A 7,103-nucleotide genomic window follows, 5' to 3' on the forward strand; every position below is an offset into this window, starting at 1 on the left:
AAGATTGACTAAGCAGTTCCTTAGTCCAAAGGTTTCAAACAAATAACATGCATAATTTGCTTAATCTCATGCTTTTCCCCCAAAACAATAAACAAAGCATTAAAAGTGGGGCCGTGAGAACTCACTTGCAAATTGATGAATATCCGAGGTCAAACGCTGAACGTCCTGCCCTAACCTTCCTAAACTGTCCAACGACCAGAAATTAGATTGCCTAAAGGTTCTCGACAGAGATATAGTCAAGTTATATCCTATGCAATGCCAATGAATTTTAAGAATTAAAGTTGATATTTTTATTAATTTTTCTAAAAATGTATATTTTGAAATTAAACCCTTCATACAAAAAGCTGTCATTTGGACAGAATATAAATTCTAAATCTGACATTTTTGTTTCCACAAATAATAGCCAAAAAGAACCTTCTATACCTCTTTTTATGACCAAATTTTATATGTATTATTAAAGGAAGTTAAACAGACTTTTTCCAAATTTCAAGAACAGAAGATAGATTTAGGGTAATCATCATTACCATATCCTTTTTGAGTGACACATCCCCAATTCAGATTGCACACTCTTCGAGTGACAGTCATTTGGAGTCTAAACTCATCATTTTTCAAGGATTTTAACACCATTTTCAAGCTATCAAATTAAGTTTAATCTCCAGAAAGAATAATTCCCGATTCCATTGAGTTTTGAGGAAGATAGAACAGATTAAAGATGCATGCAATATTCTATCATACTTCAAAACATAACCTTACATGTTCAAACTTCGCATGCAATAGGTTTCCTCCTACTTCGGAGTTCAAAGAACATGGATCATAGATTATTATCCCTCTTTGAAGACATTTTCATGTCTTTGATGAATAATCTCCCCTCTTTTAATTCTCCAGAATTTTTAACTTCAAGATCAAGATGCGGGTTTAGGAAGACAAAAACTTGAGTTATTTTATAAAAAGGTGAGATAACTAGGATCATACATTTTCTTGAAATCTTGAGTATACTTAAACATTGACATAATTTTTTTTAGAAGCTTGCTTGCGGGAATCGACTGGAGGATGGTTTCTTTTAGAGAGAGGTTAGAGAGATGAAGAGTTTATACTGATAATACTTTGAAAATGAGAGTTTTCAAAAGATGAAGGGTATTTATATGAGGTCTTTTAAAGAGGAAATGGGCTGGCCTCTAAAGGACCAAACCCAAATAAAAAMAACTTTTATTTTCTTTAAATAATAATAAGCCCATCTTTTACTAAAAATCATTTGGACAAATAAATGAGACTATTGCATTTTAATTTAAAAGTTTATAATATCAACTTTATTTTATTTAGAGCATTTCAATAATATTTGGCATTACACAAGTTAGCTTTATCTGATCTCCCACCAAGGCGTGATCTTTCAAATAAGACTTGGGAGCTAATCTAGATCAATTCTAATCACTAAAACTAGATCCTAAAGAAATATTATTTCTAAATATAGGATCTATAATAAAATGCTAACCTAAGACTCCAAAATGACAAAATGTCACAGTCTCCCCATGTCAGAAAAATTTCGTCCCGAAATTTATTTATCAACCTCAGATCAGGACTTGCTTGTAAACAAATGAGGATTTTTGTTATTCATGAAATATTCTCTTTCCCATGTGAACTCTGGCCCATGCCTCGAAATCCAATGAACTTTCACAATTGGGATTCTACTACGCCTCAATTGCTTGTCTTTGTAATTAAGGATTTCAATTGGTTGTTCAATGAAACGTAATCGTTCATTAATGAAAGTCTTCCAAAGGTAGAACCAATGCTTCGTCAGTTAAACACCTCTTGAGGTTTGATACATGAAATGTATCATGGATGGCACTCAACTCTGGGGGTAAACTTAGTTTATATGCAACTGCTCCTACTCTTTCAAGTATTTCAAATGACCGACATACCTTGGGCTAAGCTTCCCTTTCTTTCCAAAACGTACAATCCCTTTCCAGGGAGATACCTTTAAAAAGACTTTATCACCCACTTGAAATTCCAATGGTTTCCTTCGATTATCAGCGTAGCTCTTCTAACGATCTCTCGCAGCTTTAAGCTTTTCCTGAATGATTGAAATTTTGTCAATTGTCTCCTGGATAATGTCAGGCCTAGTTAGCTGTCTGTCACCAATCTCCAACCAGCTGAGTGGGGATCTACACTTACACCCATACAAGGCTTCATATGGTGCGCACTGGATACTGGTGTGATATCCATTGTTGTAAGAGAATTCAACCATTGGCAGATGAGTATCCCAACTACCTCCAAATCTATTACACAGGCTCGTAACATATCCTCCAGCGTTTGGATTGTCCTTTCCATTTTGCCCATCCGTCTGAGGATGATAGGAAGTGCTCAAGTCCAGCCTTGTGCCTAGTGCCTTTTGAATTGATTGCCATAATCGCGAAGTAAAACGATTATCTCTGTCTGATATGATGGATATAGGTATTCCATGTCACGATACGATTTCATTGATATACAACTGCGTAAGCCTCTCTGTACTAAAGTCTTCTCGAATAGGTAAAAAATGTGCAGACTTTGTAAGTCGATCCACTATGACCCAAATTGAGTCATATCCTTTCCTGGTTCTAGGTAACTTTGTAACAAAATCCATAGATATCTGATCCCACCTCCATTGGGGAATCTTTGGTTGCTGAAGAAGACCAGATGGTTTCTGATGTTCGGCTTTTACCCTTACGCAGGTTAAACATGGACTTACGTACAAGGCAACGTCCTTTTTCATTCCTGACCACCAATAATAGTCTTTTAGCCCTTTGTACATCTTATCAAATCCTGGGTGAATAGAGTATCTAGAGCGATGTGCTTCCTCCAGGATTGTTGACCGAAGATTGTTGTTCCTTGGGATCCAAACTCTATTTCTGAAGTAACGCACCCCATCTTCTCGAATTTCAAATTCCTTTTCTAAGTGATGCAAGGTCTCGTTCTTCAGATTCTCCGGTTTCAACGCCTCTTCTTGTGCTTCAAGAATTTGCATTTTTAGGTTGGTTTGAACCAACATTCGCATGACTCGTGCCCTTGACGGTTTCACCCTTTCTTTACGACTTAAGGCATCTACTACCACATTAGCTTTCCATGGGTGATACTTTATTTCGCAATCATAATCATTGAGGAGTTCGACCCACCTCTGTTGCCTCATGTTCAACATCTTTTGATCTAGTATATGTTGAAGGCTTTTATGATCAGTGAAAATGATGCATTTGGTGCCGTAAAGATAGTGCCTCCAAATCTTAAGTGCGAATACTACTGCCCCCAATTCGAGGTCATGTGTAGTATAATTCTTCTCATGCACTTTAAGTTGGCTTGAGGCATACGCAATGACCTTGTCTTTTTGCATTAGCACGCATCCTAAGCCTTGATGCGATGCATCGCAATAAACCACAAAGTTTTCCAAACCCTCTGGTAAGGATAAAATAGGTGCATTGCATAGTCTCTATTTAAGAGTCTCAAACGCTTCTTCTTGTTACTCACCCCAAACAAATTTCTTGTCCTTCTGGGTTAAGGCTGTGAGTGATTGTGCAATTTTCAAAAAAGTTCGCGATGAATCGCCGATAATAACCTGCCAAACCAAGGAATTTACGGATTTCCATAGGGGTTCTTGGGGCTTCCCATTGCCTAGTAGCCTCAATCTTGGCAGGATCTACCTGAATCCCTTTTTCATTGACTATATGACCAAGAAATTGTACTTCACGTATCCAGAATTCGCATTTAGAAAATTTTGCGTACAATTTCTAGTCTCGAAGTAGCTTCAATATTATCCTCAGATGTTGCTCATGGTCCTCCCTGCTACGTGAATAAATTAATATGTCGTCTATGAAGACGATTACAAATTTATCCAGATATGGTCTACAGACTCTATTCATTAGGTCCATGAAGATAGTCGGTGCATTGGTTAACCCAAATGGCATAACCAGAAATTCGTAATGGCTGTAATGAGTTCTGAAGGCTGTTTTAAGAATGTCCTCTTCCCGATCTCTCACTTGGTGGTATCCAAATCATAGGTCGATCTTGGAAAAATATACCGCTCCTTGAAGTTGATCAAACAGATCATCGATCTTAGGGAGAGGGTATCTGTTCTTGATGGTCAACTTATTAAGTTCCCTATAATCAATGCATATTCGCATTGACCCATCTTTCTTTTTAACGAACAGAACCGGTGCACCCCATGGTGAGTAACTTGGTCTTATAAATCCCCTATCTAATAACTCCTGGAGTTGATTCGACATTTCTTGCATCTCCGATGGTGCCAAGCGATATGGTGCCTTTGCCACTGGGGCAGCTCTAGGAATTAAGTCGATACCGAATTCGACTTTTCTTTGCGGGGGTAGTCCTGGTAAATCCTCAGGAAATACGTTAGAAAACTCCCGAACTACAGGGAAATTTTCAATACTTTTCTCCTTGACCTTCCCATGAATCACATGTGCTACAAATGTAACGCAATTCTTCTTCAAGTACCTTCGCATCTTCATGCAGGATACTATCTTAATTTTTCGTTCTAACTTGTCTCCTTGAATTACAATTGGGTCATTTCCATCTTGAGGAATCCGGATAGTCTTTTCTGAACAGACAATCTCAGCTTGATTTTTGGATAACCAATCCATGCCGATAACTATGTCAAAACTTCCTAATTCAATCGGTATAAGGTCTATGCTGAAATTCTTATTGGCTAAACTTAGAGTGCAATCCTTAATTATGTTCTTAGCCTTAATTTCTTGGCCATTACCAAACTCAATTACGTAAGCTTCTTCCAACCTTTGAGGCCTTATGCTAATCTTAGGCTCAAAGTCTAGTGATACAAAACTCCTATCTGCCCCTGAATCAAATAAAACTGATGCAAATTCATTATTCAGAAGAAACGTACCTGAAACCACATTGGGATCATATCTAGCTTCTTTGGCTCCGATCTCAAACGCTCTGCCCCGTGTCTGACCCTCTGGGTTTCCTTGACTGGTTGGTCGGGCTTGACTTGCATTTGTTCTTTGTTTCCTCCTTGGGCATACATTCCGCATACGATCTGGGCTCCCATATTCGAAGCAAAATCGCCTTCGGCAGTCCTTTGCTGTATGACCCCCTAGGTGGCATCTTTGACAAATGATGCAATTACCCCGATGTGGATATTTGCATCTATTACACTTAGTCGTGCCTCCTTGAGTTACAGCCTGAGTTTGTGCCCCAAAATTCCCTATTACCCTCCTATTCTTGTCACACTTTCCCCCAGACCTTCGATTACCCTGTTCCTCCATCTTTCTTTTCCCCTTGGAAAATTCTTCTGACCGAATCGCATTATTCGTGAGGTTGGTGGCAATGTCTATTGCCTCCTGAAGAGTCTTTAGATTTGCCGAGGTAATGTTTCCTCTAATTTCTGGGGACAATCCCCAAATTTACCTCTCGATGCGGACTTCCTCCGGTATCACTAAATGAGGTACTAAGTTTGGCAACTCATGGAATCGAGCTGTATAAGCAGCTATATTTTCTCCTTTCATTTCATGATTCCATAACTCCATTTCTAACTTCTGGAGTTCGCTTCTTGGGTAGTATTCATAAATTTCTTAAATTCTTCACAAGAAAGTTGGTTAGCCGCTTCTTGGCCTCTGGTTTGCACTAATGTATTCCACCAGGTAAGTGTCCTTCCTTGCAACAGACACAACGCATACTCTACTTTATTTCCTTCCGTACACTTACTACTGTGAAGAACATACTCCGTGGTTTTGAGCCATGACAATATTCCTACTGCTCCTTCGGTTCCATTGAATTCTTTCGGGTTGCAAGATCTAAAGGATTTATAAGTGCATTCTCTAGCCGCCCTCGGCTCTGAATTATTTGGTTGGTTAGCATTCATGCCAGCAGCCACTTGACTGACTACGTTGGGGAGTGCGGCCAGAAGTTGTTCTGACACTAGTCGTGCAACCTCAGGATTTTCTCTCCTTGGTGGCATCTTTTAAGCCTAAATCAGAAGGGAATTCGTCATTTTTATGGCATAACAAGGGTGATAGCTTTCAGGCGTTTAAATGATGCCAAGAGTGTTCATCGCATGGATATTATTCAGGCATCTACATAATCAGAATAAATTAATCTTATGCACACCATGACTTGACATAAATAAGCGTTTCCCAAAGAGATATTATGCATTCAATGATATTCATAGTCACACAAAACAAGATAATGAGTTTCTACACAAAGAGTGGGCATCCTACCACTAATCCTTCTTCTAGAACAACATCCATCCTATCATTATTCCCAAAATTAACATCACCATTCCACTAACTAACATCCACCTGTACATCCTCCTTATTTCCCGCCTTGTTGCAGCGACGGCGTTCGTGTTCCTTAACCTATGCTGATGGTGTGCTTCCATCACATCGGACAGGTTGTTCAGGATGTGGTGGTGGTAGCCTAGCCGAGTCTGGTGCATTTGTGTGTCGGATGCAATTCTCCTTACCCATTCTCTTTTAGCCGGATTCATGCCCTTGGTGCAGGACGCAGGTACCCCAGTCACCACTTGTGCTATCCTGCTCCCCAATTATGGTCGGGATGTCTCTCCTATGACTCTAACAGAGTCCTCAAATGCCACACGTTGCGGCAGTGGAACGCTCTTCCTTGGCGTGACCCTGATCCTTGAGCCATGATAGGTTCGTGGTGGTACATCGGGTGCTGGCTCCAATGGGGGTAGGAAAGATGCTTGTGGAGAGGCAGATGCTCCACGGGTCGCAGTGTTCTGCTCGTATGGGTCTATCTCTTCATTATGGGCTGAGTTTATTCTAGAGTGGCCAACTACGTAACCGGATTCATCGACTGAGTACCCACTAGAGTCAGATGACGCCATAGTGATCTGCGACATTAATAATCTTAATTACTAATTACACCATCTTATAAATACCTAGAAATATAACCAAAGCTTCTAAACAAGGCTAAGGGTGAAATGAAAATACTCTCAAAATATAAAACCTCTGCTTGTACTACCAGAGCCTCTAGTTTCATGACTAGAGCCTCTAGTTTCATGACCAGAGCTTCTGGTTCAACTAAAATCCTTTGGAAAGTATTTCCCTTCCATCGGTCCTCTTGCAAACCAATGGAATTCTATT

This window comes from Cynara cardunculus, assembly GCF_001531365.2.
Source record: "Cynara cardunculus var. scolymus isolate 2C chromosome LG 8, CcrdV1, whole genome shotgun sequence".
Classification (NCBI taxonomy): Eukaryota; Viridiplantae; Streptophyta; class Magnoliopsida; order Asterales; family Asteraceae; genus Cynara; species Cynara cardunculus.